The sequence below is a fragment of the Neomonachus schauinslandi genome, chromosome 1, assembly GCF_002201575.2.
Source record: "Neomonachus schauinslandi chromosome 1, ASM220157v2, whole genome shotgun sequence".
Lineage (NCBI taxonomy): Eukaryota > Metazoa > Chordata > Mammalia > Carnivora > Phocidae > Neomonachus > Neomonachus schauinslandi.
The window spans coordinates 161,514,818-161,542,515 of NC_058403.1; the positions used below are offsets into that span (position 1 = coordinate 161,514,818).

Here is a 27,698-nt window from a genome sequence, read left to right on the forward strand (position 1 = left end):
ATTTGTTTTTATTTATCTATTGCACACAGTCAGATGAATAGCTCAAAATGCCTAAAGTCATTCTGGGCAAGTTGACAAGGATCCTACACATTGAAATGAGAAGTGGGGAGAAGGCCAGATTGCTTAATTGTTACTTGGGAATCTGAGGAGGTGGACAAGCCAGAATCTTGATGGGGATCCAAAGAGTACAACTTCTTCCTTAGGCAGCAGGAGGAAACAATGGGCCAGATTTTCATACTGTGTCATTTTATAGGATGATTCCATTGTATCGTCCATTGTTTCTTTCATGTACTGCCTGAAGGGGAAGTGTATTGTGATCTATGGAAGAGCACCCGTAAGAGTTATAGAGGATGAGAACAGAGCCTCTGGGAGATTAATGAATGGTGCGGCATTCAGTCTAGCATGGAAATTTCAGATAAACATTCTGGGAACTGCGTACTCAAAAGACCTATGCCTTAAGGTCAGGAAGTTTAACTGACCAAGAGTTAATGAGACAAGGACTATGCCAAGCTGATTAAAGGGGCTTTGGTGAAAAGAACATTTGGGGAGGGGGGACAATAAATAGGAGCTCGAGAAAGGATAACAGAAATGTGAAGATGAGGTTGTCATATCTACAGGAAGTCTTAGAGAACGTATAATCTAACTCCCTCTTCATTTGCAGATGGGGAAACCAAGGCAGAGAGAGGTTAAGTGACTTGCTGAGGCCTTGCCCAAGATTTATACAGAGTTAATGCCAAAGTCAAAGCTAGAATAGAATCCATGATCTCTTAAGTACTAGATGCTCTCTCTGGTTCCACTAAAATAGTGTTTTTTTCAATTAGGTCTCCTTACCATGGGGGAGGGATATCTATGGATATATACTTCTAGGAAGTCCTACTTAAAAAAAAAAACTTTATAAAAAGCTTTATTAACAACTTTACTGAGGTATATTTTATATATCATAAAATTCATTTCAAGTGTACAATTGAATGAAATCTGGTAAATTTACCAAGTTTTGCAACCATCATCATAAATCAGTTTTAGAACATTTTTATCACCCAGTAAGATCTTTCATGCTGATTTACTATCAATCCAAGTTCCCCACCCCCAATCCCAGGCAACCACAAATCTACTTTTCTGCCTTTATAGATTTGCTTTTACTGGACATTTTGTATAAATGTAATCATGCAATATACGGTCTTGTGTCTGGCTTTCATTTTTTTTTTTTTTTAAATTAAGTAGGCTCCATGCCCAACATGGGACTTCAACTAACAACCCTGAGATCAAGAGTCAATTAAATGCTCTACTGACTAAGCCAGTCAGGCACCCCTCTGGCTTTTTTTCACCTAGGATTACTGTTTTGAGGTTCATCCATGTGGTAGCATGTATCAGTAGTGAGTTCCTTTTTACCGATGAAGAATCTAGGTCAGGCCATATATGAGTATACCATATTTTGGCTATTCATTTAGTTGATGGACAATGAAACTATTTCCAATTTTTGAAAAAAAAATTTAATTCTATATTTTTAATTTTCCTTTCATTCTAATGATAAAAAACTGAAATAATTTATATTTTAGATTATCTGGCTATCTGGATTATCTAGATGATTTTGTAACCAAATACACACAGGTTCAGTGCCACAGCTTGTATTTATGATTTCATAAACTCAAATATGGTTCCCAGGATTACTACTTTAGTTGTCCAGGATTCATGACAGAAGGACACAGGTAGACTTTTAACATGTAAATGATCCATTTGAGTTAAGTGAAAACCAAATGAGGCCCAGTAATATTGTCAAGAGGACTGACTGTTTCACAGAAGAGTTCAGTCAGAGAAAAGTTGAGGGAGAATTTAATCAGATATATGGCACTGAAGAGCACAGGGTTTAGAACCTCAAAAACAGGTGTTACAGCAGTCATTTCCATTCTGAATTATTAATTTGAATATTAAGAATTTTGTTATTTGATTCATTTTGGTTGTATGTAAGAGCTATATGCATCAAAAATTTATAGCTAGTTTTGTACATATTTAAGTTACATTACAATAAAAAGTATGTGAACGCTGAGAATCGTAAGACATTTTTCCTTACAAGAAGTCTGTGCTTGGGGTGCTGGGTGGCTCAGTCATTAAGCATCTGCCTTTGGCTCAGGTCGTGATCCCAGGGTCCTGGGATCGAGCCCTGCATCGGGCTTCCTGCTCAGTGGGAAGCCTGCTTCTCCCTCTCCCACTCCCCCTGCTGTGTTCCCTCTCTCGCTGTCTCTGTCAAATAAATAAATAAAATCTTAAAAAAAAAAAAAAGTCTGTGCTTTTACTCAAATACTAATAAGAAGTAGCTATATAAAATAATTGAACCAGACTTTAAAAGTGTTTCTTACCCTCTCATTTTATAGATAATGAAAAAAGAAGTGGATGACCTTACAAAATGATACAGCTAGTCAGTGATCGAGCTAGGTCTAAAATACAGACTCTTCCCTGCCATCGCTATAAAACATTTTCTCCAAGTTGTATATTGTTAATCTCATTGAGCCTTTAGTCATTTTATAAATAAGATATTCACTGAGATTGAGACATGAAACAGATTCTTTTTCTAAACCATATTTTTCTACCAATGACTGAATAATGATTATAATCCAAACCTTTAACTGAGGATCTAACATCTGGTATTCACATAGCTGGCATGGGGAAGAAGAAAAGATGTTTTAGCTAAATTCAAGAGTCAAGAGGCAGAATGGTATACATAACTCGAAAGTGGAAGACCAGGGTTCAACCTTCAGTTCTGCCACTAACTCTGTTTGCAAACTCAGGCAAGTCACAATGACTCTGGTCGTAATTCCCAATTTTTTAAAGTGAAAATAAGGAAAGGCAGGTAGAGTAGATGACTTCTAACAGTTCCCTTTAGCTCTTCCATTCAATGAATTACAAGTGTTTAGGTCTCATCTATCATAAACTCTTGTCCCTAGTTAGAATCACACCTAACCTCTGCATAAGTTAATAATATTGCTATAATCCACCCACACATCTACCTACTCATCCACCTTATTGTTCACTATTTCCTAACATGTAACTTAAGTTCTATTCAAAAGGATATATCTAGTCACTCCTATGTACCTGTGGCATATGGTAGATGTTCAATAAATGTGGAGCGGATGCATTAATGTGTGAATGAATGTGTATTTCTTATTTTCTGTCATCCACCAGGACTTGTTTCTGGCTTCTTGATCTTATTTATAACATTTAAGGATATTTTCTTGATTAGCACAAAGTAAATACTCTTTGCGCATCAATTTATTATTTCTAACCCCTAATAATTCATTTACGTAGAGTCAATACCACATAATTTACAGCTAAGTTGTTTCATAGATATTTGTTTTATTCCTCCAGGTATATTGTCAAGTCCTTTGGAAACATGAGAGGGTATGCTTTTTACTTCATTTATTCTTTGTATTACAGCACTAGATGTTCAAGATTTAACTGACTGTTAATTCCAAACAGATAATACACTGTCTTTTCAAAGGCCTTCAGGAAATTATCCTACTCCAAATTTAAATGTCCGTGGGAAACTCAGCCCCCTTGTTTTACTTTCAGAAGAGGGTCTAAGAAAGATGCTTACTCTTCTTTGAATACTGCCCCTGTACAAACCTAAAGGCCATTATTCAAAACAACATTCCTCTTCCTTACCTTCTTTGCCCAGCTTAAGAATCGGTTTCTCAAAATTAGCTCGGATTCGGTTTTTGGTACTTGAAAATTCTAGCATAATTAATTCTTTGAGTTGTGCACATAAAGAGTCTTGGTCTGTGAAGGAGCACAGGGTTCTAATCAAGACTCTACTGCTTACGAATGTCTTTGGGCAAGTCACTGAGCACTTCTGGGCTTCAATTTCTCCATCTATATAAAATGGAAAGTGACATCTACCCTGCTTACAGGGATATTATGAGGATTAAATAGTTTACTACCTGAAAAAACTTTACATGTTTTAAAGCTCTATGCAAATGTAAGATTATTTCCCTATTGTTGCCAGAACACTAAAAGCATTTTTCTTATGGCTATAATTTAAGAGCTCCATTGAACACACATTAAAAAATATATACATGTAAGAAGGCTGAAAAGAGCTATGCTATTGTTAGTTATTTCTGGGTGATGGGATTATGAATGATTGTTTTTTGCTTCACATTTTTGGGCGTATTTTTCAATAGTAGCTACCACTCTTAGAATTTAAAAAGTTATTTTAAATAAAATAAAGACTCTCTGCAACAATTGAGTATTTAAAAAAAAACCAGCCATCAAATCTGGAGGACTCTTTAAAAGAAAATATCAAGCAAGTCTTTTATAGTTAATAAAATTAAGTTTCTGAGTAGATTATTAAGGTAAATGGCAGAGACATTCAGCTAGCTTTTCAAAGAAGAGGAAGGTTATCAAGAATAATATGTTTTCATTTTTCTAAAGAACTATTATCTTCCATCTTTTTTTTTTTTTTAATTCTGTGAAGTGTTTCTGCTAGATATCAGCATCACCAGTCCTCAAAGAGTATCAAGAGGTGAGAGACTCACAACATGGAAAACCTCAGACAGGAAGCTTAACGTTAGTATTGCATAAAAGATACCACAAACTCCTGACCTGGTTCTTGTCCTCCGCCTCTCCGCACTACTCCCCATGAGCAGCCAGCATTAATCTGATGGATCTTATGATGCTCAGAATGCATTCACAAATCACTTTCCAGCTCAGCTCACATCTTATTTACTGAGAATTCTGACCAGTAGCCTTTTGGTTTCCAGCACCGTCCCAGCCCCAATATCATTTCCCCTTTAATATGTTCTCATCATTCCCAGACCTCACCTCCTGATTAGGGTCTCTGAGGGATGAAATAAGATGACCATATACTTTTTTACCCAACCTGGGACACCTTCAAGAGTCAAAGAGGGCAATATTAAAAACGACACTCAAGGAAGAGGCATCAACCCAGACTGTCACAGGCAACCAGGAATATAATCACTTCAAAATTCAGCAGAGTGGGGGAGCCTGGCCAGCTCAGCATGCCACTCTTGATCTCGAGGTCGTGAATTCAAGCCCCATGTTGGGCATGGAGCCTACTTTTTAAAAAATTTCAGCAAAGTGAGGAGATGTAAGAGAGGAGAAGAAGTTTCATGATGTCTTTGGTCCCGGCCCTGAAACTAGGTCAAGGCTGCCACTGTTCATTGCACATTGCCTTCCACTTTTTTTTTTTTAAAAGATTTTCATTTTTATGTATTTGAGAGAGAGAGAGAGAGAGAGAATGAGAGAGAGAGAGCACCTGAGAGGGGGGAGGGTCAGAGGGAGAAGCAGACTCCCCACAGAGCAGGGAGCCCGCGGGACTCCGGGATCATGACCTGAGCGGAAGGCAGACGCTTAACCAACTGAGCCACCCAGGCACCCTTGCCTTCCACTTCTAATGGTTGTTCACTCTTGAATATAGGAATCCCCTATGAACACTTTCATTGGAAATTTATAATTAAATGGGGTGAAGCAAATTTTCTTTGTTTGCTTTTCTTCTTTTTTTCTTAATGTGAAAGGTTCACACAGGGCAGCTGTTTTGCAAAGGAGTGTGTGAATTGCAAAGGTTTTGCCCTAGGCTGTCTTGCATTAAGAACTGTTGCATCTGGCCACTTTTCAAGTAACCAGATGTGAAGAAAGTAATGCCCATTTGGATTACAAATCTCATTTTAATATCTTTCAACATAAATAACAAGAGTCAATACACTTATTTCAAGGCTTCCAAGAGGTGAGAGACCTTAACCACACAAGAATTACACTCTAGAAACACTAGAGAAAACAATGACCCTATTACAAAGATTTTTAAATGACCAAAAAAAGCTTATTTCAATGATGGGAGTAAAATAAACTTCATTTGATAATCAAAACATCACATTGGTAAAGATATTTTTTGTTGTTGTTGTTTTTTGTTTTTTTACAGATTTTGTTTATTTATTTGACAGAGAGAGACAGAGTGAGAGAGGGAACACAAGCAGGGGGAGGGGAGAGGGAGAAGCAGGCTTCCCGCGGAGCAGGGAGCCCGATGCGGGGCTCGATCCCAGGACCCTGGGATCATGACCTGAGCCGAAGGCAGACGCTTAACGACTGAGCCACCCAGGCGCCCCTTTTTTGTTTTTTTTTTTAAGATTTTATTTCTTTGAGAGAGAGAGAGAGAGAACGTGTGCGTTGAGTTGGGGGCAGAGGCAAAGGGAGAAGCAGACTTCCCGCTGAGCAGGGAGCTGATGTGGGGCTCGATCCCAGGACCCTGGGACCATGACCTGAGACGAAGGCAGATGCTTAACCGACTGAGCCACCCAGGCACCCCCCAAAGCATAAAATTAACCAAAGCATCAAAAGTAGCAAAGACCCGATGCAATTCAGTAAATTCTTAACACCTGGGAAGTCTTAATCATAAGACTTAGCTATTGAAATTATTGTATTTCATCCCATACACATGACCTAAGGCAATACAGGCTTTGATGGTACCAGTCCTGATATATTCTTTGGAGAGTATACAGAACACTAATAGAGACTAAAAAGCATTTCAACATTCCTAACAAACCCTTTATATCAGTCTGAAACTACAAGTGAATGGATTTAGTACCTTGAAAGAAAATTAACAATAATTTCTAGTATTCTCAGTTTTGGGATGGGTCCATTAATTGGATGGACCTTGTCATCCATCAGATTAGGCTAGTCTGATAACAATTCATACTATTCATGTCCATAAACATAAATGAGACTAAGACTTGGGAATATGCACGATAAAGGAGAGAATTAGAAATAAACTTAGAGCAGATAAGTTAAACTGCAAAGAGCTAAACAGTAGGGTAATAGAGATAAAAATCGGTCAAGTGAACAGGTGAAGTAAATGTTGAGACACAAAGTATCTATTGGAAGAGTTCAAGATAGGGCTATTTATACCACAAAATATAAAATGATCAGTAACACTATAATCTAAAGTTTTAAAGTGTACGAGCATTTTTACATATATTATTTATTTAGCCTCAAGAGGTAAGAATTATTTCCATTTTATTGAAAACTGAGGCTCAGGGAAGCTAAGTGATGGCCCAGATCATCTGACCATAAAGTAAACCCTGAACCTAAAAATTTGACACAAATTAACAAACATTTGCTGAATGAATCCAGTCAAAAAAACTTTGCTATTTACAAGACAGTGTGGGAAATACAGAAAAGGGTAAGCCTGCCCTTAAGGAATCTATATCTTAGTAAAACAAACTGCAAAGAGGTGAAAAGTTAGGTAATAATGATTCATAATTTGAGTAAGATTCTAGCCAATGATAGAACAGATGTCACAAGGTAGCACCTGGTTAATTGACAAATAACTGAAAAATAACTAAGTTTCACAGGGACTCCTGAAAAGCATGTCAAAATGGGATGGTTCACAGAAAAGGCTCCATGGAAGAAATGGGATTTCAGCGAGGGCTTATATGGTGAGCAAGGTATATACTAGAAGAGAGTGACCTCCTTAGAGACAAAGACCATGTATCTATGTCACTTTCATATCTGTGTCACAGAACCTCAATAACTTACTGCATGATTAAAGATCATTGTCTGGCTGACGAACTGATTAACAACTGGATGAATAAACACATGGATGGGAAGTATGGAGCATTCTAGACCGGGGGAAGGGCCAAAGTATGCCTGGGAGATAGTGAATGCAAAAAAAATTATTGTGCTTATCCAAGGTTAGAGGTGTTAGGAAGAATAGAATAGTAGCTAGAATGTAGGTCTCCTGACTTCCAGTGAGGAACAGAGGTGTGAATGGAAAGAATACCGGTTTTAAAATTAGACAAACTTAAGCTAGAATCCCAGCGCCACCCCATACCCGGGCTGTAACTTTGGGTAAGCTACTGAACCACTTCAAGACTCAGAAATCATGTATGTAAAGCACTTAGGAGTGCTTGGCACAGAGTTAAGTGTGTTAGTTTCCTTCTCCCCAGACCCCATCTTAAAGGGTATTTTACTTTATTAAAAGATTCACTTTGGTACTGCTAGCATTGGAAATATCCCCTAGATAGCTGCCTCATGACTTAATTTACTCAAACCTAATTTAGATGTAACTTTTCAGATGGCTGTTTACTGCACACATATATGTATCTGTCACGTCAGTAAAATAATTTGAAATCGCTGCATTATATATGAGGTCAGTGATCAAAGAGGACACATTTTGATGAAATTAACAGTGCTGAGGAATATACTGATATACCTGGTTTTACTGAGTTAGAATTATAGAAAAACCCAGATATTTAAAAACAATTGCAATATAACTTTCATTAACTATTAAATACCCTTAATGTACTGAAAGTTGTTCTTACACCTTTAGAAAAAATGGACAAATGCTAAGGGAAAGAAAAGAAAAGGCAGTTAAAAAGTGATTTTTTTTTTTAAAAGATTTTATTTATTTATTTATTTTTTTAAAAGATTTTATTTATTTATTTGAGAGAGAGAGAATGAGAGACAGAGAGCACGAGAGGGAAGAGGGCAGAGGGAGAAGCAGACCCCCTGCTGAGCAGGGAGCCCGATGCGGGACTCGATCCCGGGACTCCAGGATCACGACCTGAGCCGAAGGCAGTTGCTTAACCAACTGAGCCACCCAGGCGCCCTAAAAGATTTTATTTATTTGACAGAGAGAGACACAGCAAGAGAGGGAACACAAGCAAGGGGAGTGGGAGAGGGAGAAGCAGGCTTCCCGTAAAACAGGGAGCTCGATGTGGGGCTCGATCCCAGGACCCTGAGATCATGACCTGAGCTGAAGGCAGACGCTTAATGGCTGAGCCACCCAGGCGCCCCAAAGTGATTTGTTTTTATAAGTAGCTTCCAGAGCATTTCCTGAGATAATCTTCAATATCTTCTGTATCTTCAGAAAAATGCCATTTGATATTCAAAATGAAACTAAGATATTAAAAATTCTCAAATCATCAATTCAGTTATCTAAATTGGAATTTAAATTTTATTTCACCCCACAATATCTACCAAGACGGAAAAATGGCTTGTGTTTAAGGAAGATTTTGTATGATCAGAAATGAAAAGGGTTTTTTAGTTGGCTGAATTAACCAGAAATTCAATTCACCAAGAATAATGTATACATTGTACATCCCAGTTTATCCACATTTCACATGACTAGATTCTGGAAAAAGGATTGGAAAAATGTTTAATTTGACAATCAGTAGCATAACACTATCTGTCTCTGTACGTAAGGTAGGCAGACATTTTATGGAACCAATCATTTGACTTTTCCATCAGAGAACAGACCCCCGGCTCCTGGCCTTTCTTCCACTGCTCTGTCTTCTTCCTGGCTCCTGAGAGACCAATTACCCTCCCACTCGGGTTGCTCCTTCCTCAAGGGTCTGTCTTAGGCTCTTTCACTCTTCTGATTCCATATGCTCTTCCCTAAGCAATCCCATTACAGAACGTTTCAAACATCATGGATAAATTGAAACCAAATCAGTATTATGTCCTCGCTGTCTCTTCCATGCCGCAGCTCTGGATAGGGACATCTGTTTGAGCTGTCCACTGAAATAGCTCATAGGCAACTCAACTGCAAATGGTCCAAAACTGCATTCATCATCTATTCCTCCAAACTTGTCTCCTTCAGTGAGCCCTATCTTTAGTAAACAGCTCCAACAATCTCCTAACTGATCATGCCGCCCAAAAAGGGAGTCATAACTGACTGCTACCATACCCACATTTAATCAATCACTACGCTCTTTTGATTCTACCTGTTAAATACATTTAGCCACTTCTCTCAGTCCTCTCTTTCAACCCTAACTCCTCTTTCAACCCTATTTTTCCTGTAGCTTCCTAGTGGTCTCCTTACATCTTCTTCGGCCCTTAATCTCCTCTCCAATCAATTATGCATCTGCGGCTAGAGCGGCCTTTTAAAGATGCAACTCAGATTACATCACTTCCTTATTGAAACTGTATTGACTTCTAATTGTTTTAAATCTATACTGGAGGGGCGCCTGGGTGGCTCAGTCGTTTGGGCGTCTGCCATCGGCTCAGGTCATGATCCCAGGGTCCTGGAATCAGGCCCTGCTCAGCGGGGAGCCTGCTTCTCCCTCTCCCTTTGCTTCTCCCCCTGCTTGTGCTTGCTCTGTCAAATAAATAAATAAAATCTTAAAAAAAAATAAGAAATTAAAAGAAAAAAAAATCTATACTGGAATAATCTGGTCCCTGTTTATCTCGGAAGCCTCTTTTCACTCCTTTTCCCACCTCAGAGCCCCCACACAAGTTATTTCCTCTGTAACATTGCTCTTCTCAGAGCTCTTCAGCTAACTTCTGTTCTCTCTCTGACTGTCAGCATAACAATCTCTTGCCCAAACCCTCAGACTGGGTTAAACCACCCTGCTATCATTCGATACAACTCCTATTACCCTTCTTCTCCTTCACACACTTGCCATTTTAGTTATTCCTTGTTCATCTGCTTTCCCACTATGTTTTAAACTCAGTGATGCCAGGATCCCTGCGGTATCCCCACAGTGGCACAAAGAACACTGAAGAAAGCTTTAGAAGACCTGGGTTTTAGTGCCGGTTAGTTTAACTTGCTGTGCAATTCTGGCGAGTCACTTCACTTCTCTAGGCCTTCTTTGTAAAAGGAAAGGCGTTGGTTTTGATCAGAGTTTCTTAAGCTTCACTAATGTATGGGTCCCTTTTAAAGGAAGAGAAAAATCTTAGACACCTGCCAAGGTTGTGTCCTGAGATTCCCCAGAGGCCCTATAACTCCCAGGTGAGAAAAGTGATACAAGAAACCCTTAAAATGTCCTTGAATTGTGAAATTTGGGCTTTATAATGACCTTTTAGATTATTAATATAAAAATGTCATATTTTTAAAGTCTAAAACTCTCAGATCCCAAGAATATATTTGTGGATCCCCAAGAATCTGCAGATCCCAGTTTGAGACAGAGATGGTCTCCTCCAGGTTTAAAATTTCATCATTCTAAGAAAATGAAAATGGATGTTTATTTTCTAGAGTACTTCATAATGAATCATACCCTACACATGGGCTTCTCCCCCTCACATGGGCTCATTAAACTCAGATTTGGGAAAGAATACAAGGAATTTCACAACATCAAGGCATCCAGAAAAAAAATCTATCATTTGAAGAGAGATTCTTAGGTACTGATTTGATAACAGGATGAAAAGCATTTGACCTTAAGTCAATGTATGTGGCAACAAATGACTGATAGAAAGCATCTCCCTAGGGGCGCCTGGGTGGCTCAGTCGTTAAGGTCTGCCTTCAGCTCATGTCATGATCCCAGGGTCCTGGGATCGAGCCCCGCATCGGGCTCCCTGCTCCGCGGAAAGCCTGCTTCTCCCTCTCCCACTTCCCCTGCTTGCGCTCCTGCTCTCGCTGTGTCTCTGTGTCAAATGAATAAATAAAATCTTTAAAAAAAAAAAAAAAAAAAAGAAAGCATCTCCCTGGGCTCAAATTATACTATCTTTTTGATTATATAGAGAAGTATGTGAGAACATGAATTAAAAAGTGAGAGAAGAACAATAAAAAGGCAAAAGGCAATCGCTCAATTTAAAAAAACATTTGACATACAGATGTCCAAAAAGCACATAAACAGATACTCAGCAGAATCAGTCATTAAGGAAATGCAAATCAAAACCACAATGAGATAACAGTCTACACCTACAAGATGGTTCTAATCAAAAATATGGAAAACAGCAAGAGTTCAGGAGGATGTGAAAACTGGGACCCTCACACATTGAGCTATGGAAAACAGTTAGGCAGTTCCTCAAAAAGTTAAACACAGAATACAAGCCAGCATTTGTGTTCCTAGGTATCTACCTAAAAGAACTGAAAACGGGGACTCAAACAGATACTTGAACACTTGAAGGTTCATTGCAGCATTATTCATACAAGTCAAAAGGTGGGATCAAACAAGTGTTCAACAACAAATGAATGGATAAGCAAAATGTGGTATATATGTACAAAGGAATATTATTCCACCAAAAAAGAAATAGGAGTTCTGATACATGCTACAACATGGATGAACTTTGAGAACACTGTGCTAAGTGAAATGATACACCAAAGGACAAATATTGTATGATCCCACTTAAATGAAATAACTGAATAGGCAGATTCATAGACAAAAAATAGGACAGAAATAACCCTGGGCTAGGGATGGGTGGGTGATGGGGAGTTATAGTTTAATGGGTGCAGTTTCTCCTTGGGATGATGAGACATTTTGAATATAGACAGGGCAGATGTTTGCACAATGTTGTGAATGCAATTAATGTCACTGAACTGTATACTTAAAACGGCTGAAATGGGGCCAAGAGACACATGACAAGATGCTCAACATCGTAATCATCAGGGAAATGCAAATCAAAATCACAATGAGATCACCTTACACATGTCAGAATGGCTAAAATAAAAAACCTAAGAAATAACAAGTAGTGTTGAGGATGCGGAGAAAAAGGAACCCTTGTGCATTGTCAGTGGGAATGTAAACCAGTACAGCCACTGTGGAAAACAGCATGGAGGTTACTAAAAAACTTAAAAAAAAAAAAAAACCCGTATGACCCAATAATCCCACTACGGAGTATTTACCCAAAGAGAATGAAAACATGAGTTGCAAAAGATACATGCACCTCTATGTTTACTGCAGCACTATTTATGATAGCCAAGATATGGGAGCAACTAAATGAATGGATAAAGAAGATGTGCGATACATGCATGCACAAGCACACACAACGGAATTCTACAAGGCCATAAAAAAGGATGAGATCTTGCTATTTGTGACATGGATGGACCTAGTACACTTGATCTTCGCCAAAAGGCCAGGAAGCGATGCATGGACCTAGTACTATGTTAAATGAAATAAGTCAGACAAAGACGAATACCATATGATTTCACTCATGTGAAATCTAAGAAACAAAACAAAATAATAAACCAACAAAAATAGAATGAGACCTATGAACACAGAGAACAGAGGGAAGGGGGGAGGGGCAAAATGGGTGAAGAAGAGTGGGAGATACAAGCTTCCAGTCATAGAAATAAAAGGTATAGCATTGGGAATACGGTCAGTGACATCATAGTAGCATTGTATGGTGACAGATGGCAGCTACACTTGTGGTGAGCACAGCGTAACATATAGAGATGTTGAATTGCTATGTTATACCCCTGAAACTAAGGGAACACTGTATGTCAACTATTTTCAAATAAAAAATTTAAAAAAAAAGAAAAAGAAGATGGTTAAAATAGCAAATTTTATATTAAATATATTTTACCACAATAAAAGACAGTGAGAGAAGAGCTTGTTATTTACTGGTTGTGCAACTAAAAGGGTAATGATCTAAAAGAGATACAAAATACAGAATACATTGTTTTAAAAGAAAAATTTGTTCTACAATCAAGGATCTCAAGAATTAGCAGTACTGGGGCATCTGGGTGGCTCAGCTGGTTAAGTGGCTACCTTCAGCCCAGGTCATGATCTCAGGATCCTGAGATGGAGCCTTGCATTGGGCTCCCTGCTAAGAAAGGGAACCTACTTCTCCCTCTGCCCCTCTCCCCAGCTTGTGCCCGCTCACGTGCACTCCTTCTCAAATAAATAAATAAAATCTTAAAAAAAAAAGAATTAGCAGTAGTAAGTGTATGACTCATCACCTACTCATATTTTGGAATTATGGAGGTCCCCATAACTGGTTTATACCTATCAAGCCATACAAATTCTAATTCTATGGTTCAAGTTAATTACTAATCATCCTTAGTGATGGATGTTAGAGGCCTCAAGGGTAACTGAAGAACAGCTGAACTGCAAATCTAAATATACTGATCTCTTATTATCTTTTGTATCCCCTTCTAATACAGGTGGTAAGTGATTAAATGACTATCAGAATCTAGGAGAGAAAAGTTAAATCACAATCGCTGTGCACAGTAGGTTCTGAGAGCAGAACCTAATGATATTTCTTCCAATTTTTACCTTATGGAACACATGCTTTGCAAGGGAAAACAGAACTCCTGTGTCATTCAGATACTAAAGAATTAATTTTATTTGTTCAATTTGTTTGCTTTGTTTTACAACTTGACAAGTGATCCTAATAGAAGTGCTCTTCTTGGTTGAAATCCCCTGGTATTTTGGCACCTCTGCGCCTCTTTTTGACATGACTATTTCAAAGGACTTTCCCAAATGTATCAGCTATACTATGGAACAAACTGATCACCCTTGCTACCTCTTCAGATTCTGAGTCGAAGGCCTTTCTCAACAATGCCAAAAAGGCCTTCTTCAGGCCAGCTGTCATCCCATGTTCTCTGCTATGGTCTTCATGCTCTTTTGATTTGGACACTTCACTCTCTTCGAAAAATCTTGCCAAGAAAGTCAAAAGAGACAACATCCTTCATTTTACTCAAGCTGCTTGGAATTAAACCGCTGAGTGAGAAAGGTAACATTTATTCATAATAAATACTCTGTTTTTCAGGCTTCCCTTTTCTGGACTTCTTACAGAATGCCCAGAGGCCAGGCTCTCAAATTATCTAAATATAAACAAAATGCGTGTTTCCTGACTGAGACCTCATCTGCCAAGATTCCACTCAGACTGCTGATTTATAGGTGGCTCTAACTCTAAGTACAGAAGACTTTAACAGACATGGTGACACTGCCCATGGCTGGGGAAACAGAACAGCTAAAATAAAATCCACAGCACTCCAAAGAGGAAGAAGCAAATTGGGGTAAAACACCCAGTTTCCTTCTTTTTTTTTTTAGCACTCAATACTTTTCACTCTACCTCTTGTATTTAAATTACAAGATAACCTTTTCGACATAACTTATATGTGTCATAGTAAACTGGATACTCTTAAAATAATACTGTGTATCTTGATGGGACGCCTGGGTGGCTCAGTTGGTTAAGCAACTGCCTTCGGCTCAGGTCATGATCCTGGAGTCCCGGGATCGAGTCCCTGGATCGAGTCCCGCATCGGGCTCCCTGCTTGGCAGGGAGTCTGCTTCTCCCTCTGACCCTCCCCCCTCTCATGCTCTCTCTCTCTCATTCTCTCTCTCAAATAAATAAAAAAAATAAAAATATTAAAAAAAAATAATACTGTGTATCTTGAAAAAAATAAATACTTAAAATTGAACAAACTTTTTTTTAAAGATTTTCTTTATTTAAAGGTATTATTTATTTAAAGAGTGAGACAGAGAGCACAAGCAGGGTGGAGGGGCAGAAGGAGAGGAAGAAGCAGGCCCCTCACTGAGCAGGGAGCCCGATGTGGGGCCCGATCCCAGGACCCCAGGATCACCACCTGAGCTGAAGGCAGACGCCTAACCAACTGAGCCACGCAGGTGGCCCTGAACAAACATTTAAGGAAGAAATTTTAAAAATCAATTATCCTTTTCCTTCAAGTTCATATTTTCACAGGATGGCTGATTCTATAAGCTATGCCTCTATCTTGACTCAAAACCCAGGATAACTAACTGTACAACTTCAGCTGAGCATTCAATTTTTGGATACTTGGTTGCCTTGCCCAACATTTCAGTTTCTATCCAAGAATCAAAAAGTCATTTATATAGGGGCACCTGGGTGGCTCGGTCGTTAAGTGTCTGCCCTCGGCTCAGGTCATGATCCCAGGGTCCTGGGATTGAGCCCAACATCGGGCTCCCTGCTCCATGGGGAGTCTGCTTCTCCCTCTCACACTCCCTCTGTGCTCTCTCTCTCAAATAAATAAATAAAATCTTTTTTTAAAAAAAAGTCATTTGTTGAAGTCTGCATTTTTATGTAACCCATGTAAACAAATACTGTAAATCTCCAACTCAGGGTAAGGAAGGACCAATGACAATCTGCCAACTTGAAGCTTGGTAATGAAAGGGATAGAAAGACATCTTCAGATCACCAGATCACTGAAGGTGAAGATGACTAACAGTCAAGTGTCAACTCTGGCTCTAATTCTTCATCAGAAAGATGAGAAGAATAAGTGACTCCCAAAATAGCAGTAAGTAAAATTGATAATATTCTAGAAAGTGGTATAAAGTATATAAAAAACATGCATTTGGGAAAATATTCCCGCACTCGATTTTCTCACTTAAGAACACTAGCCAGAGATGTCTCTGTTGATTTTGTTACAGCTGTAACTTTTCCACCATACCAGGCATTAAAGTTACAAATTGGCTTGCTATTCTAGTGGTCTGGAAAAAATATATGCTGTTTCACCAAACTGCTGTAAATTTAAATCCATTTCCTCTAGTTCTTGGCTTCTTTTGGGAGAATACTTCTAACTAAAAGTGTAATAAACTATATTGTCATACTTCAGGGTTTTTACAACTCCATCCACAGTGAGGAGGTAGTAAGAACTCATAAGGAAGTAACGTATTATAGTGACATTTTATAACCTTTAGCAAGCCTGAGGACAACTGAAATCACGTGTTTAAGATGGGAAGCGTTACTAAATTTGGGATGACTTCTTGTGGCTTTTTTTTTCTTACACCAGCATCACTAAATTTTTCAGAAATAGATTTCTGGTTTTTTTCTAAATCACTTTTCCTTCATAACATGAAACACAATTCCTTTTTTCAGAAAAGAAATGTTCTTGGTAAAATTTAAGTAAACAAAAGATGGGAAACTAGGATACTAATTAATTTTTAAGTTACTACAAAAGATAATTTTGAAAAATCCTGAGATTTCCATGAACTGTCAGTCAGTGCCCCAAGTATAGTTCCTTTTTAACAAGAAATCAACCTAGTAACCAAATGAAAAACAATTAAAATGAGACAAAAACAAGGCAGGTACATGACTGTCTTAACATAATATGTTTCTGAATTTTCATGGGGGAGACTGATAAGAACAATCAAAGCAGAGAAAAAACATGGAAAGACCTTCTTACCCCAGGATGCTCCTCATGTTTACAATTTCCAGCTTCTTCCTTCTTATGTATCCATATCCTTTCTTCCAGGTGCAAGCATCTTATGAAACAACTACTCGCTATTCCAGCTCTGCATGTATGTGTTCTTCCATAAATTTTGACTACAAGTTTTTCCTCAATCACACATTGCCCAGCTCCGTTATATATTTCTTTCATGTAGTATGTGCAGGTACTATCTTTGAAACAAGACTGTGAGCAAGGACTATCTCATCTCTGTTTTGCCTAGAAGAGTGCTGCATATATAAAGTAGTTCAATAAATAACTTGTTTAATAAATAATACATATAGGGGCAGCTGGGTGGCTCAGTCGGTTAAGAGTCTGCCTTTGGCTCAGGTTATGATCTCAGGGTCCTGGGACTGAGTCCCACATAGGGCTCCCTGCTCAACAGGGAGTCTGCTTCTCCCTCTGCCTGCCACTCTCCCCTGCTTGTGCTCTCTCTCTTTCTTTCTGACAAATAAATAAATAAAATCTTTCAAAATAAATAAAATAAATAAATAATACATATAAACAGGTTTCCAAAAAAATCTCAGGATAAATAAATTTCCTAGCCCTTTACCTGACTTGGAAGCCCTGCATCAGATGCAACAGAACACTGAATGTCCATCACTAGTCTGTGAACTGAATTATACAGGTAAAAAGTAGCTGATGAGGTACTTATGCAATTTTATGGATTCATTTACAATATGTGCAAAAAGAAAAAGCCTGTGTAAATGTTAAATCCACAAAATCATAAATACATATATGTGTCATGGAAATTCTTTTAAAATAATTCAATTTTGTACATGCTTTGCATCTCTAGTTGGTAAATTTAAAAATAATATTTAGGCAAGACTGCTAATAACACTATGTCTAATTAGTAGAAATAAATGTATATCTGAATCATTTAATTTCAATTACATCATTTCCTTAATTGCATAATATTTGCTAAGAATTGTGTTAAGCACTAGGGATAGCCAGAAGATAGTCTCTGCTCTCAAGAAGCTCAATCCTAAAACTGACTGTAAAATCAGTTATAGTATGATACGATAATTGGTATGTTCCAGTCATGAACCAAATGCTGTGAGGGGAACACTGCGCAGTCTGATGTGGCTGAGCCATAATATTTGTGGTAGCAAATGGAGGGAATAGGCTGAGGGGGTAGGCTGAGGCTGACCACAAAGTTTCTAATGCTCCCTGAAAGGAGGGTGAAATGTAAACAAACAGCATTTTAGAAAGATGACCGTCAACTTGGGAGGATGAAATGCAAACAGTAGACTGTTGAGTCAGACAGATAACTTGCAATTACTCAGGTGAGGAATTAGGAAAATCTGAACTAAATCAACATCAATGGAAATAAAGAGGTTGGAAAAACAAAATTATAGTAGCAGCAATCAGTAGATTCAGATATAGAAAGATTTTTTTCCCCCACCACATTTGGCACCAGGGAGCAGAAGTGTACAAAAAACGTATTCTTCTTAGATACTTACTTGCTGTTGCAATTACTTTTATTCCAAAGTCTGATGGATAAAAATTGTTAGTCCATACACTGAGAACACAACTTGGCAGCATTTTTTCTAACTTTCATGTTTCACTTAAGGTTGAAAGTCAAGTCACTCCAACACATTCCAGCCACCAAAGCATCCCAGGTCAGGTGTTCTTTAAAAGGATGTGAACTTAGAGGAAGTGGGTCTACTTTGTTAGACACAGAGGCACTGCATATTTAGAAGTGTGATTACTTCTAGTAAGCACTTTTTCTGGTCAAATGTGGTAGAGTACAGATCTGTTACGTGTCACCCTTTTCATATTGGTGCTTAAAATAAAATTTTAAAAACAAACTAATACGATGAAGGGGCTTAATGTTTTTCTTGAACAAAGGTAGTTTTAAAACATATTGAATCGTTGCAGAAATTCTTTAAACTCCTATCACACAGATAAGCATTTAAGCAAATTATTTTGTTATCTCTTATTATGTGACAATATATTATTGTGGGGTCTGAGACTGAAATAACTAAGTGCAGAAATATCTCAATAATTTCAACAAATAGCTCCTGCTACTGAATGGGTCCCAGCAGGGAGGACAACCAGGTATGTTCCTATAAATTCTTAAATTACTGAAAACACATAATCACCATTAAGGAAAGAAACAGCAGCAGGTCAAAAGGCAACAATTATGCTCATCCCTTAAAGACATATAATCCTGTAAGAATTTTCTAAGCCCCTTGTATATCTGATCTTACTTGATCCTCACAATAAACACCTCCCACTTAATAGGTAAGGCAATTGAGGTCCCAAGTTTTTAAAGAAATTGCCAATTAACAGAAGAGGAAAGATTACAACCCAGGTATCCTGACTCCCAAAACAGTGATTTCTCTGGAATAAAGTATAATCAGATGTCAGTGTTGGTAAAAAGTTGAGTATTAAACATCTCTATAGTAGTAGGAAAATCATCTTCATTGTTTGTATGTAATGATTATAATACTTCCTGAATGATACACCTTATATTTCCAGTGAAAACAACAAGAAAATGTTTCGTGGTTTGGTAGTTATGCTAGATTTCTCTGGATACTCAAAATAGATTGCTAAAAAAAAATCAGTTCTTGTCAATTATATTTATACGTCAGTGGTCACTTCTGGACACAAAAGTGCTCTCAATTTTACGACGCTATCTGGAAGAAGTTCAACAACACATTGTTAATACTCTACTCCTACAAAATAATTTTAAAGCTCCATGGGAATTTAGATTTGCACAAGTTATTAGGATGTGACCTTTCCCTTAGATTTCTTATTTTAGGATTGACTTAACATTGTATTTCCCCAGTGGGAGCTGTTGTACTTCCTTCGCAGATAAGAAAAATAGCAATCACAAATTATAGTGAGTAAACTTAGGAAAACATATATTTCTGTGATGCAGATGAAACCAAATCATAAAAGGAGCCCGAACTACGTATTCCTTGAGTTTGAGAGGAAAGCCATGTGGCTTGCTAACAAAAGAAAACAAAAGTCATGCCATTATGGTATTTCCCTGAAATTTATACTTAATTGTTTTTCATCCCAGCTACCAAGTCTTATGACTTTTAAAGATTATTAAAGATGTTTACGTCACTAAATTTCCTATGTCCTGTCTACTGAGAGTATAAAAGGTTAAAAATACCAAACTTTTAATATTTTAAAAGATTTCAGATCACAGGATCTGGATTGAAGGACAAGGAGTTCATCAGTATAAAGAAAAAAATTGAGTAACAGAGTTGCTTCACTATGTTTCATGGAATAATAGTGGCTTCCAATGATTGACCTCTTACATGATACTGTGGTAGAATTGGCATATTATTTGTAACATACAAGTCGTTGAAAGTATCCAGATAATCAAGCATGCTATAGCTAGGACTGGAGAGCTCCTTACTGGTATTTTTTTTAAAGGCAAAGAAAAGTGTGGAAGGGGAGATGATGAAGACATGTACATTTTTTTCCTAACTGGGTGCCAAAATCAATAATTTTATACGGTGTTAGTTGATGGAAATATTAAAATTAAGAAATTATGAAAAGATTAAAAGTATTTGCTAAGAATGAAAGTGCAGGATATAAATGAGAATTAAGTAACTGTCAAAAGTAATCTTTTGTATCCTCTCTTATCAGACATATTTGTACGGTTAGGTTTTACTTAAATTACTTGAGAACACGGCTTCATTTGATTTATTCCTCAAGAATCTCAAATAATCAAACCTACCATTCATTCTGAAGTTTAATTGTTAATTCAGAGTCTCTATATCACAGAAGTTTTTCTTTCAGGCTTAATTTTTAGGAATTTAACCCTCAACATATTACAGCTGTGACTAACATTTTTAAGTAAAGATAGTACCCACTATGGTTGACATACATTTTTTCACAAAATATTATATAGTTTGGACAAAGCTAGGTTTTAAAACATTGTTTTAAATGGAAATAGAATTTAGAAATCATTTAATACAATCCCTTAAGTGTCAATGGATAGCAATGTATCAAATACTATAGACATATAAAAATATGTGTGTATGTTTATTAAGAACTGGAAGGCAACTTTAGAATAGTTTGAATAAGAATATTAAGATTATAGATAATTTTTTCTTTAAATGATCTGTACTGTTGTTATTACATTGCTTATTTGATATAAAAAATACAGTAAACTGTATTACAGTTAAAACCTATAATCTCTACTTCATGTCATTAACTATAACACTTAACCCTCCAATGAAAGTTTAGAATGAAAAGCAAAGGCAAGGGGCTCCTGGCTGGCTCAGTCGGTTAAACATCTGCCTTCAGCTCACGTCGTGATCCCAGGGTCCTGGGATCGAGTCCTGCATCAGGCTCCCTGCTCAGCGGGGAGCCTGCTTCTCCCTCTCCCTCTGCCTGCCACTCTGCCTACTTGTGCTCTCTCTCTGTCAAATAAATGAATAAAATCTTTAAAAAAAAAAAAAAGAAAAGAAAAGACAATCACCCCTAATCCTTTTCCTGTTCATTGTAATACATTTTAATCATATAATTTTGTGTCTTAAAATTTTCTCTATATCGTTATTCTAAAACGACCATTCCCCTCAAATATTCAAACCACAAATTTAGAATATTTGATTTAGATCAATCTTTTTTAAACAACTGATTTGTATCCACCTCTCTGGAAGTCCTACTTTGTTAAACCTGCATTTTCAAAAGCAGTCATTCCTTTCTAACTAGCAACACGTGGGCTTGCAGGCCATAAGGGACCCGCAGCACAGTCTTTACATTTTATTTGAATTTGGCATAACCTCAGGAAATCATCTGCACCTCCTTGCAATTAAGTAGGTTTTTTCCTAGCCAAGAACAAAACAAAACAAAAAAATACCAAAAACCCCATATTATTCTGATACCTAAACTTGAGATTAAACTCCTCACTCTCCACCCTTATCCCACTATCACACACACAAAGCCACTGCTAAGTGATAATATATTTAAATGAACAGAAATCATTTAAACGTATGCTTCGGAGGAAATACGTCTCTGTTCATATTGCTGGTAACGTATCTCCAGAGCAATCTGAAATGTCTTAAATACTAATAACAAAAGACTAATGTAGTTGCTCAAACCCTTTAACAAAGAAACTCCTCTTCCAGCAATGCAGTTGAACAAGATTATTTTTTAAAAAGTGAAATACAGGGGCGCCTGGGTGGCTCAGATGGCTAAGCATCTGCCTTTGGCTTGGGTCATGATCTCGGGGTCCTGGGATCGAGCCCTGCATTGGGCTCCTGGCTCAGTGGGGAGCCTGCTTCTCCCTCTCTCTCTACCTCTCTCCCCTGCTCATGCTCTCTCTCCCTCTGTATCTCTGTGTCTCAGATGAATAAATAAAATCCTAAAAAAAAAGTGAAATATATTCCTATATGTAATGATATAAGAATAAATAACAATTGTATAATAATAAAAAACTGGAAACCACCTCAAAACTGGCTTAGTAAATTATGTGGTATCATTAAGATTTATTATTGTGTTGCCACTACAACAAATCTGGAAGCCAGGTAGAAACAAAGAAAGATTTATATGCTCTAACAGTAAAAGAAGCAAAAATGCTACATATACTATAACTATTAGTAAATACAAAATGTGAGCACATTAACAAGAACTATGCAGAACTAAGAAAAGGACAGCATGTGTGATTAAATGTGATCTTTTTATTTAAAAAATATTTTCAACTTTTCAGTCATAAAAATGTCTTAAAAGAATTTAATGTAAAGTGAAAAAACCCGATAATCAAAATTCAAAAGCAAAAGTAACTTGTCCTTGTTCCTAATCTTATTTCTAAATGGACCACCTCCCTGCCTTTTAGGTTTTACAAGTAAACATTATCTCTGTTCCAATCCTGAAGCCTTGCATTCATACACAGCAGTATAGCTCGGCAGAGAGTTTATTTACAGAGGGCAGGACTGAACTTTGCATGTGAGCACATACAGAAAATGATAAAGATCATTATGTCCTATTAGTAATTTACAGAATTGTGATTTGCTCCACCCAGTATACCTATAATTGAATTCCTCAGCCATAAAATCATTGGGACCAAACAAGTTCAGATATCTTTTATCTAAGCCCTTTTTTTCTCCCTTACCATCAGTTAACATATTTCTGATGGGGCTTTTCTTCTTTTTATAGATTCATTGGTCTTAGTTATAAATTAACCCCACAAGCAACTCTCCCCATGACCCAGCTCTACTGTGTCCTATGTACTAGGCTTCTTTTTACATGCACAATTGATGACAGAGGGGCCATTTAAACTGCCCGTTGGTAAATGATGCCCAGAGAATCGTCTCTAGATTAATAAAAAGATAAAAAATTCCTGGGCGCCTGGGTGGCTCAGTTGGTTAAGTGTCTGCCTTCGGCTCAGATCATGATCCTAGAGTCCCAGGATCAAGTCCCACATCGAGCTCCCTGCTCAGCGGGGAGCCTGCTTCTCCCTCTGCTTCCTGCTTCCCCTGCTTATGCTCTCTCTGTCTCTCATTCTCTCTCTCTCTCAAATAAATAAAATCTTTAAAAAAAATAAAAATAAAAAATTCCTCAGGATAAAGGCCCTCGAGCAGAGAGTCTCCTCACAGCTGGGTACCCTGGCAAAGAAGTGGAATACTAACTGCTGGAAACTTCCATTATTTCTTTTTTGCTTTTCAGAAAAATTGTGGTAAAATATATACAACATAAAAATTTACCATGTTCACCATTTTTAAATGTACAGTTCAGTGGCACTGAGTACATTCACACATTGTTCAACCATCACCACCATCCACCATCTCCAGAACTTCTTCATCTTCCCAAACTAAAATTGTGTCCCCATGAAACATGCACTCCCCATCCGTCCTTCTTCCCAGCCCCTGGCAGCCACCATGCTGCCTGCGGTCTCTAGGAATTTAGCTGCTCTAGGTACAAACTTCTGTTTTTTCTTGTTTCACCTGAATTGTGTAAAATAGTGTAGTTTACGAAACTGGTTGAACAGAGTTGCGTGCAAAAAATAAAAAACTTCAGAGAGGAATTCCTAATACTTAGCATTTCATTTCTATGCTCAAATGCTTGGATTCAGATCAAACACTCATGTTTAGATGCCAAAGCTATACCCGCCCCTTACTTTGTCTTTCAAGAGTTTGGTCTTTCAATTTGAAATGGCTTTAGGTTTTTCTAAAGTTATACTGATTTTCTAAGCAAACTATAGCTGCTGTTCATTTTCTGTAAGAATTAAAGTTCCCTTAGTACTACTTGTATTCAATGAATTCCCAGACATTTTGCCTAAAAACAGTATGATCTTCCCTCATCTTTACCATTCAACTATAAGACTCCTAATTCTTCTAATTCTAAGTTCAGATGTTGCCTTGGGTTATGAAGACTGATGGGCCAAGAGACTATTAATGAGATCTAAACATTCTCCCAGTTTGGGTTTGAAAATTCAAATCAGACCCTGATCATCACCAACTAAAAACTTTGCTAAGATATGGTTCCCGAGGAGGCAGAGCCTCGTGGAATTTTCCCACTCACAGGTCTTCTAGGGGACTGGAAGTAACTGGCTGAAGTAACAAATGGAGACCAAACTTGTGGAGGAAGGGACTGCAGTGTGTGTGGCTAGGATTAAGAAACACAGTTCAAGGAGTATCCTTGATGAAAAGAATGCCCCTGCTTCTCTCTAAGATGTGCGAACAAATAGAAACTTGCCCTATAAATCAATGAAAATCTAATGAGAATGATTATTTAGGGACTCCAGTGGGACTTTTAAAGAACTTTTTATTTCGAAATAATCTGAGGCTTACAGAAAATTTGCAAAGATAGAAAGCTCCCATGTACCCTTCATTCAGCTTCTCCTGCTGTTAACATATTATAACCACAGTACAATGATCAAAACTAATAAATTAACATTGGCACAATACTATAAACTACTTTCTTTAGACTTCATCAGTTTTTCCACTAATGTCCTTTCTCAGTTCCTGGATCCAATCCAGGATCCCACATTGCATTTAGTTGCCATGTCTTCTTATTCTTCTCCATATCTGGGGTAGTTCCTCAGTCTTTTTTTTTTTTTTTTTTAACAGCTTTATTGAGGTATAATTGATATACAAAAACTGCACATATTTAACTGCACATTTATTGATTCAGTCATTTATCTATATCAGTGTAGAATCACATATATATATTTTATTTGGGGAGCTATAATCCAATACTATAGTTATTTATTTTATTGCTCAAATTATTTCAGCTTTGGCCATTGGGAGCTGGAAAAAATGTGAGCAATAAAATAAATAACTGTAGTATCAGATTTTAACTCCCCGAATAAAAAATATATATATGAGTATTGGATATTGAAGCTACTTTCTGCTTTGTGAGCAAGGATCATGGTTGCATGGCCTAGAGGGAACCAGGCAAGATATTTTTATTTTTATCTCAATTTAATTGTAAGTATTATAGGAACCTAAAATAATATACTTGTGCTTGAGACTTAATTCTAAGGATCTAAGTTATTTTTCAACTTCTAGGTCACTCTCCTATCTTTGTTTTGTCTTAGACAAATACATTACTATGTTCTCCTTCAACTGATGGTAAATTACACAACAGAAAGTATTCTGATAGCCAAAATAAAAGCTCTCTAAGAAATTTTACAATAAAATATTATGAAGCATTTGCATGTTCTTTTAAAAAGATACTTTAAAATACCAACTTAGTAAAATAAATTCTGCATTTACCTACCGTGAAAGGGCGACTCTTGTTTGAGAAAATGGTCTTCTTGTATGCTGTGGCTTAGAGTTGGCTTCTTTCAAATCTGAACAATTAAAAAAAAACCCACAAAACATTTGATATACACATGCTCAAAATTTTTAGACAACCTAGGCTGCCAAAATGTACAGGCACAAATAAATTTATTTTCTCCGTTGGATTTCACTCTGAATATTTGTTTTCCCTTATTTTTATATTCTCTAGAAGTAACCAACAGACTACCAACTGTAAATCACACAGAGCTGGAGAATCTTCTTAAAGAGACATGTATTAGGTTTACTTCACCTACTTGTCACTGATCATGAGTTAAGGTCTTTCATCTCATCAATCTTTTATGTCAACTTAACAATGCCACCTACATTATTGGACAGACTTAAGAAAAACTAGATCTTAAAAGAATTAATAATCTCAAAAGATAGGTGTTTGCTAAAAGCTACACATAGCAAATATGCTATTTATTAAAATACAGAATTTCATTCCAGATGGCACATGGCTATTAAGCTTACAGTAAAAGTATAGTCATGTATCACAACCATTTAGGCACAGTGGATGTAGCACATTCCATGTGCAGATTTTTAAAAGGAAGACCCAGAGAGCAAAATATTCATGTAAATGTGCCAAAGGTCTCAGGATTCATATCTTTGGCTCTTACGAAGGGCTCGGGGATCCTAGAATAGCTGTACATTCCATAAAGACAAAACAGCATCTAGTGCCAAAAGCCTTATCATTAGGGCCTTAAGAGCCCGAACTTCCAGACCCAATGATCTGCACAGTCTAACCTATATAAAATTCCATTTTTTTTCTTTTTAAATTCTACACCTTTGCAAACTTGGAACTCGCAAAAACTGTTCTATTACCTGATACATAACATCAAAGTAGTGGATTATGAGTATAAAACGTTTTCCCATTTTGTTATTTCTAACATGAAAGAATATAAACTATAGCCAATGAATTTTGTTTGTTTCTCTAGCACTATTTAGTACTTTTCTTTGGGAATTGAAAATTCTCTTAACATAGACTCAACGCTAATAATAAAGTAATTATTTGTTTTCAGAATGGGACATATTCTTCTATAGAAAAAGCTGATTTGTCAGTGTTTTAGACCTATATGTTTTGTTTTCTGACTGATTACCAACCTGTATCAGAGCAATTTACATAAATGCTCTCTGATTTGTTAGTCAAAAACGAAAGGAGTATCCACACCAAAACTATTCACTGTATATAACATGTATAACACATGAGAAACAACTTTATCTATAATGGATTATCATTTTGACTTTTTAAATGTTTAATTAAACTAAAAAGGGCTTAAGTATATGGGAAAAAAGGAAAGAATATTAATAAAGAAAAATTGGAACAAAATCTCTATCTGAAAAATTAAAGAATGCTGACTCCTGGTTAAGAGTAAATTGTACAAGCTTTCTTTGACACTGGTCCCAATTTCCCTTTGAAATACATATGAGTTCATTAAAAAGTAGACAAGAAGAAAGTAAAGATAAACTGCCATGTATTCCTAGCTCGGGGCCCCAAGAGTTGGATCAAACAGAAAACTGGACCAGCTCCTGCAGCTTTCAGAGACAGACAGAATTCTATAGCCTTTCCCCAAACTCTTCCTAGAACTAAGATCAGTAATGTCCTTTCTGTATCCATTCAGAATTGCACTGTACCACAAATAGAAGGTGTAGTTTCCAAACATTAACTACAGTAGAGAAGAAACAAGATCCATTCTGGGGGTAATGTATACCAAGGATTATAGCTCTTTCACATTCTCCATCTGGTCAGTTAAATACAGATTGGTTTATATTCATTAGATTATAAATCCTTCTACTCATCCCTATACGCCAGAGAACTAGGCTGTGACAACAGCAGACAAACCCCTGACATTTCAATAGAACCCACATTATATAGGGGTTCTTCATACCTAACTCATCCAACTTTTTAGGTTCTGCTAAAAGTCGTCTCTCAGATATAAGTAGATAATAAGGCAGGCCAAGGGGCAATTTACTCAAACTAATTTGTCTGAAATGGTATAAATGGCAAAAGTTGACTTAAGAAATAGAAAAACAATTAACAATGAAAGCCACCGAAAACTTATCAAAGAATTATTTCC

The 27,698-nt window shown here is 37.1% G+C and overlaps 1 protein-coding gene across 1 annotated transcript in view; it reads right to left on the reverse strand.

The window, feature by feature from the left end:
• Positions 1–25,594, reverse strand: part of PPARG (peroxisome proliferator activated receptor gamma) — a 105,900-nt gene extending 80,306 nt beyond the window's left edge. The window contains exon 1 of the mRNA XM_021695215.2: positions 25,562–25,594. The gene's annotated coding sequence lies outside the window, so the exon portion shown is untranslated. The remainder of the gene's footprint in view (positions 1–25,561) is intronic.
• Positions 25,595–27,698: the final 2,104 nt, after the last annotated feature.